Source organism: Hibiscus syriacus, unplaced genomic scaffold (assembly GCF_006381635.1).
Source record: "Hibiscus syriacus cultivar Baekdansim isolate YM2019G1 unplaced genomic scaffold, ASM638163v2 tig00112285_pilon, whole genome shotgun sequence".
In the NCBI taxonomy this organism is placed as follows: Eukaryota; Viridiplantae; Streptophyta; class Magnoliopsida; order Malvales; family Malvaceae; genus Hibiscus; species Hibiscus syriacus.
Genome location: NW_024063293.1, coordinates 932,835 through 946,443, shown reverse-complemented (window position 1 = coordinate 946,443; position 13,609 = coordinate 932,835). Strand labels below are relative to the sequence as shown.

At 30.7% G+C, this 13,609-nt stretch overlaps 1 pseudogene; it reads left to right on the top strand.

Annotated features, from left to right (window-relative positions):
- Positions 1–993: 993 nt before the first annotated feature.
- LOC120177253 lies at positions 994–13,405 on the top strand (annotated as a pseudogene).
- The last annotated feature ends 204 nt before the right edge of the window (positions 13,406–13,609 follow it).

The following is a 13,609-nucleotide window of genomic DNA, read 5'->3' as shown; positions in this document are numbered from 1 at the left end:
AAATATAATTTTGAAATCCAACTTATGTAATTTAAGATCAAAGATCAAATATTAGTAACTAGTATCATGATTATTCTAAAAGAGTCTTTCAAGGAAACCAAAGAGAACATCTCTACAAAATTAATTCATTCTTTTTGAGTATATCCTTTATATACAAGACATGCCTTATACTTATCAACATCACCATTTGCATCCATCTTGATTATAAATATCCATTTATAACCAATCAACTTTGTACCTTCAAGTAATGGAATAAGTCCTCAAACTTTATTATCTTGTACAAAACTTATACTCCTCTTACGTGACATTAATCCACTTTTGAGAGTCATAACTTTTATGACATGACGAAAGTTGATTAGATCATTTTTCATCATTCTACTGCATCTTTATTTCTTGTAGAAACATAATAATCTAAAATAATATTTCTCTCATCTCGTGGATCTTCCTAATGACACTTGTTCTTTGAGGTTGTTGAGTGTGTTTTTCCGTAACAATTTCTCATCTTAAATAGAGAGTTGTTCAAAAATAATCTTGTTGAGATTCAAGTTTCACTTCTTGATTAATAACATGTATAAACACATGGATATCATCAAAAGTGATAATAGGAATTGAGTTGTAATCCAAATCCTCCTCAAAATCAATTCCTTAAACTTTATTTTTCCCTCTAAACTCAACATCTTAAAATATAGTGTTATAGATATCACCTTAAAAATATGTTTAATTATGAGATCATGAAACTTATAATCCCCAGATCACTCAAAATAGCCAAAGTAGTTTATTACTGTTTTAGAATTCAATTTATCCTCACGTGTCCTAACTTATTACAAAAGGGAACAACCCTTTGTAACATATTGTTATCTCTTTTGAGTTGGACCCTTAAGAATTACATACTAAATTTATTTTTGCCTTTGTCTTTATATGCACTTTTCAAGTGAGTACTTTTAGACTTATTATGCTTCAACATTTATTCCTCTTGCACACAATGAAAAATGAGCTCATTTAGAGTTCATTTATCCCCTTAAATTGATTAAGCGTTATAGAAAGTGATATTGAAATTATAAGAATAAGTAATTCTTCAGAAAAAACTCGATCTTAAGTGTCTTAAGTCTTGAAGCAATATGAAACATATCCATAATGTATTCCCTCACATTTCCTTGACCTTTATACTTTATAGACATCAAAGAAGTCAAAAGTGATGCCGTTTAAACCTTATTATTTTTGAAAAACATATTTCTCAATTTTGTCAAGGAAACCATTGGCTTAAGTAATTTTTTCATAGTATGTGCCCCTAAATGCTTCTAAAATATTGTGTTTCATGACCACTAGACTCATGCAATTTAAACAATTTTTACCTCTCAAAATCCCTTATACTAATTTGGATGTTATCCCCCATGAGAGGTGGAAATTGTTCTTTCTTTAGTGCAAAGTCTATATTCATACAACTAAAACCTTATATACGTGTACTTTCTCATTCATTGAGATTTGTTTTCCTGAGCATGAGCAGAAAATGTATAATAACATATATTGTGATAGCAATAAATAAATAATTAGTTGAATACAAAACAAAACATAAAATTGAAACTCACATCTTAAGTAAACAAATAAATTCAAAATTATGGGTAATTCTCATCTCAAGATACCAAACACTACATCAATATCAAGTCTTTGGATAGTAATATTAATAGTAATCAGTACTTTTCGTTGCAGTAATAAAAAATTGACAATAAACTATGTCGAACAATAGACAAATCTTTGGACTAATATAATGCTCACATAAAGTACCTTATAATTGTCACATATTATTACCACATGTGTCACTTGAAATCTGGCCAAATATTAACTTTCCGTTGGGTCAATTAATAAATGCACGAATCACAAGAAACCCATAATCATTTTGATATTTTAAATAAATCAGTATACACAAAAAATGTCACTTTTGCGACATTATGTTTCAACTAATCTATCAAAATATCAGACATAGCCATAATATGAATTAATTTGTTTCAAAATATATATATTATATTAACCTAAAAAATCGAATTGAATATATACATAAATTGCATTAACAATATAAATAAAACCATAGAAATATTGTCAACCGATCAATTTCTCTTAATTTATCTTTTAATAATAATAAATTTGAATTCACTTAAATATTATCTCAAGATATCAGATGCTTCATTAATATTTCATCTTTAGACAAAATATTCACCTTAAGTGATATCTAGTGCGGTAATCAAACACTGATAATAAGAATATGTTGAGCAAAAATCTTCCTTTGGGTCGATTTATTACTCACATATCAAACTGGATAATTATCACATGCTTATTACCAAAGTTGTACATGCAATTATGTCAACTATTAATCTTCTTTTGGGTCGATTAATACTAACATATCCTAAGTTACATGTACAAAACTTGTATAAAATATTGTTCATAATTGAGGTCCCTTTAATGAATTATTGCTTTAATTAAGTCATCTTAAAATAAATGTTAATATTTAAATTTAATATTTCTATAACAATCAAAAGTTAACACTAAAATTTATGGTTGCACTACATTATTCGAAATAACCCAAAATAAGGTTAATTAAATGGTGCTATCATAAATTGAAAATTCAAGTCTTTGATTGTTTATGAGAATTCCTTAAACATGCATTTAGTTCACAACTTAATAAATGACGAAAAAAATAAACATGAAATCAATAACTTCATAAATCAATATTTTATTCCAAATATATATTTCATAGTCCATAACATTAGCAAGATACATATCTATATTCGATAACTGAAATAACATTGAGCAGTTATTAAATAATTTAATATTCCAATAACAGTCAAAGATTAAAATGAAATTTTATTTTCAAATAATGATTTTCAAAATAACTCGTAATAAGAATGTCTGAATGAAACCATTAAAAACCAAAAAACTTAATCTTTGATTATTTATTAAAAGTTTCTTAATCAATCACCCAAAAAATGATTTTTTTTTAAATTCATTTAAGAGATCATTAGGATCACAGAAAACATATTGGCTATAGATTGCTAAAATAAATTCATTATCGTCAAATTTATACGATGATCAATAAAAAAATATTAATCAATCAAAACTAAAACCTTAATTTATTAATCGATCCAAAGCAACGAAAATTGACATGCATAAAAAACAAAATGATAACATATTAAATTAATAAAACAAATATATGGTTCATAATTGCAAAGTTCATTGTTATCGATTAATAGCAAAAATTATGATTTAAAAACCAAAACTTATTCATGCGTCTAATAAATTATTCAAGTATATCTTTTGAGTTAATAATAATTCAAGAAATTATTTAATAAAAGTTAATAATTGACGCAAAACACCTTCGAATTCAAGAAAAAGCATGCAACGTCAACAAATTTAATTATGATTAATGTTGCTGTAAAAATCTCCTATACTCACACACGAGTATTCATTGATAAAGATTATTCGATTAAAAAAATATAATCGAATATTGCAGATTAAAAAAAATTGAATCCAACAAAAAATAATAATAATTGTTTCTTAATGATTCACCGTGACGAGGCGATGATACCACTTGTAAGAACCAAATCATAATAAATATGAAAATTAACTAGGATCTAATCATGTCAAATCGCCAAGAATTAATAAATACTAGATTTATGTAAGTGTACCTGAATTGATGGTTAGAGATTACCAGAAGCTAAGATCTTTGAATATTTCTTTGGTTACGATCTTCCGAGAAGATATAATTCTCTTTAGTATAAATTCTCTGACGAGATAAGAGAAAATACAAGATTATCTATTTTTTGGTACCATAACCCTTTATATATATGATTTACGAATCAATTATTGTATGTATTTATGATTATGTCTCTCATCAAATTATAAATACAACTTTAATAGTATCTATACTTTTATTTCCATGACACTTCTAATACTTTATGACTTTATAACATAATCAATTACTTAATTTATGTCATATTTTATGATAACAATAGACATTAAAATATCTGCCCATATGGATTTTAATCTAATACTCGAATCTGAGACATCAAGAAATAACATCAATTTATTTTCTACTGAAATCTCTTGGTTTGTGCAATATTCAAACCAAAGTTATTTAAATAGATTCATTGCTCATGCATAAACTATAGAAAGAAAAAAATATTTTTTAGACTAACGTGAATATAAAATAATATTTATTTTAAAAAATAATATAAAATAGATTGATGATATTAAAAAGAGACAAGAAAAAATGAGAACTAGAATAAAATATTAAACATTAAATTTATTATTATATTAGTTTTATTAATTATCATGTTAATTTCTCATTTAAAAATACATATCGATGATTATATTATAACTTTCAGTAATTGAATATATTTGTTTATAAATATTTTTTTTGTTGGTCTTCCTAGTCTAAGATTTCGTTTTGTATAACATTTTAAATTCAAATGATTTGAATTATGATCCAACTTAAAATTTATTAATAGTCGGGTAATAATCTAAATAGTTTACACTACAATTATTCAATATATAAATAATTTAATTTAAGTTATAATCTGAAATATATTTTTAAAAATATTATATATATTATAACTATATTTACAAGAAAATAAAAACATTTTATTAAATAATAAAATATAATACGAATTGAGTGATCAATTGTGTGTTCGTTCAATGTCAAATGGTTAAAAATTATTTATGAACAAATGTCGTCTTAATAGCTCTTCTCAATTCTTTCTCCTTTCCAAGTAAAGCCCTAAGATTTGAAGCCTTTTTCTATGTTTATCCGTGTGCGACGTGGAAGTGAAACATTTGTACCGTCTTTTGTCGAAATGTAAGCCTAATATATATAACTAATTTCTGCACTTTTTATATATTCTTTTGGCATAGGATGAAGATAATGAAGAATATCATGTACATGGTCATGGTAATGGGGAATCAGAGGACACTCACTCTAGTCAAGATAATGATGATAATGAGCATGATGCTGATGATAAGGAGGAATGTGATGATGATGGCAGCGGCAGAGGCATTGCTGGTGATAGTGATTTGGCTCCCGATGATGAGAAGGATGAGGATGATAATGTTGTAGTTCCAGACTTTGTTAAGTGAAATGTATCCTTTCTCATTCGTTTGGAGTGTTTTCTTATAGCTGCAATGGCGGAAGCGGTGCAGCGAAAATGACTGCCCAATTGCATTGCATAAGGTGTGCATGAATTTTGAAACCTTCTTTTGATGATTCTGGTAAATTCTACTGTCCTTATTGTCGAAACAAGCGAGAAGTAGCAAGGATCGAAGAATTGACAAGGAAAGCTTTGTTGGCAAAGAGCAGATTGTTAAACTTTATACATTTCAAGCGCGATGGTGGAGCAGACAACATGAAACCAGCTTGTCTATCAACAACAGTCCCCTGGAGGAAGATTTCAATCCCTGGAGAAACTATGTAAATCGCGAATTGGCATTCCATATGAATCACCGAATTTCATGTGATTTGTTGTTTTATATTACTCAATAGGTGAAGCTGATTACAATGAGGAAAACTATTAGGGACCAAAAGCATTAATATAGAAAACACAACTTATTGAAATAAAGTCGGAAATTGAAGAAGATGGCATTCACTATGCTCGTCCACGGCTGAAGATGGGCGTTGCAGGTGACACCTGTTGATAATTTCCATTTTTAACAGGACTGGTTACCCTTGGAGGATCTTCCTTTGCACTTCGACGACTTAAACTTAGTTGATCCAAATTTTCTGCCATTGGGAACATCAAGCCAATCACTAATTATTATTCTATAAGAAATTATAATATTATATAATTTACAATATGCTCACTGCTACTCTTCTCAAACAATAACAGATCTATAAAAAATTTGAAAGTTGCTACCTATATATTAATAATATAAATATTTTATATTTAATTTTTTTAAAAAAGTTATTAGTATAAAAAAAAACTCATATACATAAAAAAAATAAGATAAACTATGCATTTACTTTTTATCGCAGTTCTGTTTTAGTCGCTAACTAATTTTTTAAATTATATCTAACATTTTATTGTTCCAATTTGATCACTCATCATTTAAAAAAGATTTAATGTAAAAATAAGTGTTCAAGGTATACCTAAAGTTAACTTTAGGTGCCTAAAGTATTTTTTGTTAAAAATATGTGTCTAACGTATTTTTCGTTAAAAAAGATTTAATGTAAAAATATGTGTTCAAAGTATACTCAAAGTTAACTTTAGGTGCTAAAGTATTTTTTGTTACACTTTTAGGTGCCTAAAGTATTTTTTTTTTGTTAAAAATAGGTGTCTAACGTTTTCTCTGTTACATTTTTAGATGCCTAACGTTTTTTTGATATATTTTTAAGTGGCTTGACTGTAACGAACTTTAAATTCAATCATTAAGTGATATGTGTTAGGAATATAAAATTTTATTTTAAAAAAACTTAAAATTAAATTTTATTTTTAAAAATCTCAATATTTTCTAAAATTATAAAAAAACCAAAATCCCAAAAAACCTCAATTTCAATCCTTAACACCGTCGACCGTCACCAATCCAAATAATTTGCCAAACACTAAATGCTTTTCGATTGACTAACCTCCCAATAGTCCAAACCTTTTATTTTCATGACTGATCGGACACCCAATGGTCGTTTAAATATTTTGCAATCAACTGAAAGATGTTATCCACGCTACAATCGTCGATTGGTCATTGTAATTAGAGGTTGGGGCAAGGGTATCTTACTCCATTGAAATTTCGGCAGCGGTCGACGATGACAAAGAGATTGAAATTAAGTTTTTAAGGAAGTTTGGAATTTTTACATAATTTCAAAAAAAATGATTTTTTTAAAAATAATTTTTAAAATGGCTTTTTGAAATAATTTTTTTTAAATTATATAAAAGTGGCACATGTTAAGTAGTTACTTAATAGTTCTTACAGTCCAGACACGTAAAATATAAAGTTAAAAATGTAAGTAGTTAAAAATATAATCGAAAAAACATTAAATACATATTTTTAACGAAAAATATTTTAGATACCTAAAGTTAACTTTAGGTATACTTTAGTTACTTATTTTTCACATTAATCCTTTAGGAAAAAAAACATAAATGTACTATTTAATATGGTAACATGTAGGGGTGTGTAAAAATATTCGATCCAAATAATTCGATTCGTTTATCGGATGATCCGATCCGAATTTTTGGATATTCGAATTGATTTTTTTTTGAATAGTTCAGATTGGATACCCGATAAAAAATTCAGATAATTGGATCAGATATGGACAGGGGCAGAACATAGGGGAAAAAGGGAGCCTAGGCCCAGCAATTATTTTTTAAAATATTAATTATTATTTAAAAAAATATATATATATATAAAATAAAGCCCCCACGATTAAAAAATTATATCTATGAAAAATAAAAAATATTTTAACTCGACTATAATAAATTCTAGTTCTGCCTCTGGATACGAATCAAGGAAATCAGATTATTCGAAAATCCGAAATTAATTGGACCCAATGCTTCCACTATCTTTACCTTACAGTTCACTTTGTTTTTCTATAACTCAGTCTCAGACCCAATGTTCAACTAAGATTTTGGTTCTTCTACTGTTTTCAAATTATAATTTAGTCACTATGTATTAATTTAGGTATCTTATTATTTAGTTCAAATAATTAATGAATTGATTAAACAATCAATACACCTAATTTATATAACTGATATAAAAATTATTTAAAACCATCATATTTATAAATATCATTTCGTAAATTAATTAAATACGTTTTTATCATTTTTTTTATCAAATTATAATAAATATTAGGATTGGATTTTCGGATATCGGATCCGAAAATTTAGATATCGAAAATTTCGGATCGAATTCATATCTCTATTTTTAATATCTGAAATTTATGATATTATATCCGAATTTACACACTCCTAATAACACTAAACAAACACTCCAAAACTCTGCAAACCACCCTTTCGGCCATTCCTTTTTCCGGTACTTAGAGTGCATCAAAATAAGATTCACAGAACGTGAAGGCTTTTGTTGAAAACTAAAACAATAATTAAATAATTAAAACAGAAAACAAAGCCAAGAAATATTTTAATATTAAAACTCTTTCTTCATTATTGTTCCTTCGGGATTTGAATTTAAAAAAAGGATCAGCAGAGCAACATAATAGAATAATAAATGAAAGCAGAAAATAGAAAAGAAATGAAGGTGAAGTACCTTTGATAGCTGCGAAGTGAGGAATCCTGGCTTGACCAAAGGGAAGCCATGAACTCAGCAATGACAATACTATAAAGCCCACCACCCAGAAAACGCCACCACCCTTCATCGATTCTTTAGCTTTAATTTATCCTTTACAAAGAAAGAAACATTAATATATAGTAGCATTATCTGAATAGTCAAAGGAGAAGAAAGTTCAGCCTACTCGTTTTTCTGTTCATAACCGACGGACACGCATCGGACTTTTCCTCGCCAACATAAGTCGACCGCTTTGTAAGTTTCGGCCATAATTAATGATCAACTAACCCTACAATTCCACTGATTTTCATATGTAATTTCGTAGAGATATTCATGATCCGTTTTATTTACGATTTAGATGTTGATATTAAATTAGTTTTTTTTTTCATTCAGAAAAAATAATTTAAAAAAATAATTAAATTATAAAAGTAATTTACAATCAGATAAATTATGTCACTAATAAAAATTTCAAACTTCTGTTGTTTATCAATTTTATTAGTTATGTAACTAATAAACTAATGGATGGTAAAATGTGATACATTTTAAAAATATGACATCATCAACTATTACAAATTATAAAAATAATTTAAAATTAGATAAATAATATGAAATTATTAAAATATTTTCAAAATCATTAGATTTTAATTAATATACTTTATTATAATTAAATAATATCACGTATGTATTGGTACTAAAATCAATACACATATAGAATGTGTGTTTATGCTTTTAATTAATCACTTGTGTTAAATGTTGGTGCCATCAACCATGTACTGTGTCATTGCAAATGGGTCTGGCAGGTTTGGCAAAGATGGTGTTCTGTGTGGAATATTAGTATTGTTTTCCCTTTTAATGTTAAAGAATTACTGCAGCTATGGGTTTAACAGAGAATCAGAAAGAAATTACGTGCATTATGGTACATCGGGTTCTTTGGGTTGATCTGGCAAATTTCGTTGTTTAGAAACAAAATCAGGTTTGAGGGTAATCCTTTTTCGGTGGATCAGATGTTTCATCAAGCTATTGTTCAAATAGGTGTTTGGGCTAAATTGAATTGGCCGATGTTGATCCCGAGTGTTCAAGATTTTGTCCGATGCCCCAAATCCTTAGTGCTTGGTTGTTGTTGAAAGGTTATTTAATATTCGTTACAGATCATTGTTGTTGGCTACCCTGATTCGGTCTTCTTCTTCTCCAGATTATGGTGGGGGATCAGTTGAATAGCAGCTCCTTTCTGGTTTTGCGTACTCGAATATGCTTTCCAGTAACTTTTGTGGCTGCTTTTAAGTAGATTTTGTGATTGCTTTGTGGAAGCTTGTATCTGTGTTGTATATATTTACTATTCCTTTTATCGTCCTCGGATTGCCACCACTTCAAGGTATATTCTTTTTCCTCTAAATTAGGTTTTAGGGAGATTTTTTAATGAGATATTTGTTGTGGTGTACTCTCCATTTTTTTTATTAATACAAAGTATCATATTTCAAAAAAGAATTGTTGGTGATGATGACTAGGATTATTTAATTGTTTAAATACAACCATTTTGTTAAAATTGTCTCCTAATTTTTATTGTTTATATATACATAAATTACTGGATAAAATAAGATTTTATTAGAATATAATACGCGTTAAACCGTGCTTAAATTCATATCTTCCTAAATATTTTAATAAGACTCAATTAATAATATTATTTTATTAAATAATTTAATACAATTTAATAATTTTATAAGATTGAAATGATTTACACTTCTATATCTTACAACTTTTAATTTAATGTTTTTAACAATCATTTTGTGTTTGTCTTATTGTTATAAGAATGTTTGAATCCAATATATTTGGAACATAGTCCATAAAAAAACCCTAGATGCTCTCAAGTCAGGAAAACCCTATCATGCCGTTTGGTCAAAACCTTCTAGAGAATCATGGTGGTCGACCACCGAAGAACGCATCGGACTGCTCCGCGCTACAGTCAAAAGAACGGCCGGCTTCCCCTTCACCGCTAGATGTAAACAGATCTTGTAAGAAGGGCAGAAGCAATGAAATTAATAACGAACATGATATGGCTACAACTATGGATGCTGACGTTAGAATGCTGGTTGGTGAAGCAGAAAATTTTGCACATGAAAATAACCAGACTACTGGACAACCGGAAGAGAACATTCACAATGGAAAGGAGAAAGCGTCCTATGCGAGTATAGTCTCATGCCCACAGAATTCCACTGATGGTAACATCGTGAATGGTGACTTTAGAGAAAAGGAAATGATTGTCATACAGGAAGATGTGATTATGGATTGATATGGGGCTATACCGTCTATACAATTCTCTGACCAAATTCATGACCAAATCGATAAGAACATGCGCAACGCGATTATTATTAGATTGTTGGGGTGATTGATACATTATAAAACCCTACGCACCCGAACTATGGCTTTGTGGAAACCAGTAGGTAACAGATAACTCATTTATCTGGATAATAACTATTATATTGTCCAATTCTCGGATAAAAAAGATTATACAAAAGTTCTTACAGAAGGACCTTGGACATTAAATGGAAGTTACATGACGGTAAAACCGTGGACAAGAAATTTTTCCACTGTAGAAACGCAACCCTCTCAAGTGATTGTTTGGATTAGGCTTCCTGAGCTTTCGTACCGGTACTACACAAATATACATTTTCGACACATAGCGTCATTTATTAGAAGAGTTGTTAAGATCGATTATAACATGGACGTTGGGGGTAGGGCTAAATTTGCATGCCTTGCAGTTATTGTCGACCTCAATAATCGTTACTGTCTTGTATCCGCATAGATGGGTTCCTTCAGAAACTTGAATAAGAAGGCTTAAATTAGATTTGTTTTTCTTGTGGGGTTTATGGGCATTCCAAAGACTCTTGTTTGTTAAATAAGGAGTCAACTGCTAATAATGGGGAAGGTAATGTTGTCACTGCTGAACTGCAGAATGAACCAACCGAGAAAATTTCAGCCAAGAACCTGTTTGGACCATGGATGGTGGTTGGCAAAAGGAGACGTAAAGGAGGACCAACTGGTAGAAATAATCGGACGCCTCAACATCTGGGTCCCGTTTTGAGCCTATTCAAGATAATGAAACTAATGGTGAAGTACAAAATGTACAGAATGAGGCTGTTCCATCTCGTATGGGTCCGAGTGGTAATGATACTATCATAAAAGTGCCAACTAGTAACGGGAAAATAATTTCAAAGTGGTGCATAAGAATGTTGCATATATGGCCTCCAATCCGGAAAGAAGGATTAAGGTTACTCAAACGAAGGAAAATAATGCAACAGTTGTATCTCTGATGAGTGGGCAAGATACTCAGGTGAAATCTTATAAACCAGCTACTGCTAAAGGCCATCACAAAGCTGTCACAATTGTTGAAGGTGGTGAAGGTAAAGAAAAGAAATTAGCCTCAAGGGACACTCATGATCGCAACCCGCTGGAAAAAGGTGTGGTGGAGCCTTCGTATCGGGGGGTTATGAATTGGTAAAAAGGTGGAACCTCGTATCACATCGAAGATGTCTCCTGCGGAACTTGTTCAGCATATCTCAAACCAGTTAAGTCAACCTGGTCTAGGGGATTCGTTACCTAATCAACTTCGGTCTGGTGATTTTGCTCAATCTTCTTCGTTTTCTCACTATTTAGATGAGGTGGACGAGGCCTTAATGGATAGTCAGCCCGATAGTATGGAGGCGGGGGATAAGCCTAGCTGAGGTTTGGCCATTAATGGTCAGTAATGCTTGGTTACTTTTGTTTGTTTTGTTTTCTGGATAAGTTCATTTTTGGAATTTCCAGGGGCTGCCAGTGCAACCTTTCAACGACACTTCAAATCGTTTATTCGTGAATATCGATCTTGTATGGTCGCTGTCACACCCTAATCCTAGGTTAAAATGTTTAGGAGGTTTGAAATAGTTTTTATTTATTTATAATGATAAGTCCACAAGAAAATTTAAAAGATTAAAGGATTTCAAGTGTAAATTTCTATGCCTTGGATTTAAGCATTTCTAGAATGAATCTGATTATTATTATTATTTTTATTTTTATAATATGGAAATTGGAGAACCACAAGTGGAAGAGTTGTTAAACCACTACAACATGAAAGAGTTGTCTCCGCGTGTAAAGTTCCAAAGTCTTCATCATCACTTCCTTGCCATTTCTTCTTCTTTATTTGTACATAAGCTCTGCTCTTTCTACCCAAAACACCTGCAAAAAGAGAAGAAAAAAATGGATGTCGTTGACCATAATTCTTTTGAGTCAACCGACACTGCAGGGAAAACCATCACTTGCAAAGCGGCGGTAGCATGGGGTCCTGGAGAGCCTATGTTGATACAAGATGTTCGAGTGGCTCCACCTCAGAAAATGGAGGTGAGGCTCAAGATTCTCTTCACTTCAATTTGTCACACGGATCTCAGTGCTTGGAAAGGAGAGAATGAAGCTCAGAGAGCATACCCTCGAATTCTAGGCCATGAAGCTGCAAGGATCGTGGAGAGCGTAGGGGAAGGTGTTGAAGACATAACAAAAGGTGACCATGTGATTCCAATCTTTTAAAGTCGAGTGTGGCAACTGCACCTGCTGCAAAAACCAGAAAATGAATCTCTGCCAAAAGTTTGGAGTCAATCCATCGAAGAGTGTGATGCTAAATGAGAAGAAAACAAGGTTTTCAACCAAGGACGGAAGCCCCATCTTTCATTTTCTCAACACCTCCACCTTTAGCGAATACACCGTCATCGATTCCGCCTGCATCGTAAAGATCGACTCCGACGCCCCCTCGAGTAGATGAGCCTCTTAGTTGTGGTGTCTCAACTGGCGTTGGGGCGGCTTGGAATGTTGCGGACTTGCAACCGGGATCAAGCGTCGCAATCTTCGGCTTGGGTGCCGTGGGACTAGCTCGGATTGTACCTTGGAATCACAACGACATGCTCTGTTTCATCTTTGGTTTTCGTTTCGTTAAAGGTATCATTTGTGTTCAGTTCGAGTATTCTTAGAGAAGGTTCAGCCATGGAAGCTGCTCTTTTCGTTTGTTCATTGGCTTTGGCAATCGCACATATAATTGTGGCTTATAGAACTAGTTGCAGAGAAAGAAATAAGGAAATGAATGGATTGGGAAAGAAAAGATTAAAGAATGATTTTATATTTCAACAGTAAAGTCACGTGGGAGGTAGCTAGAAAAAAAGGGGAAAATCCCAGGTTCAGTCCTTTGAAATTGGTGAGAACTTAACCTTGTTCATAAGTGTTTACATAATTTTATCTTTAGTTAAATAGTTTAAATTAATTCGATTTAGTCTCTGATTTTAGTAATTAAATAGTATAGTGTCTCCACAAGATTTTAGTTTTAGCAATTGGACCATTA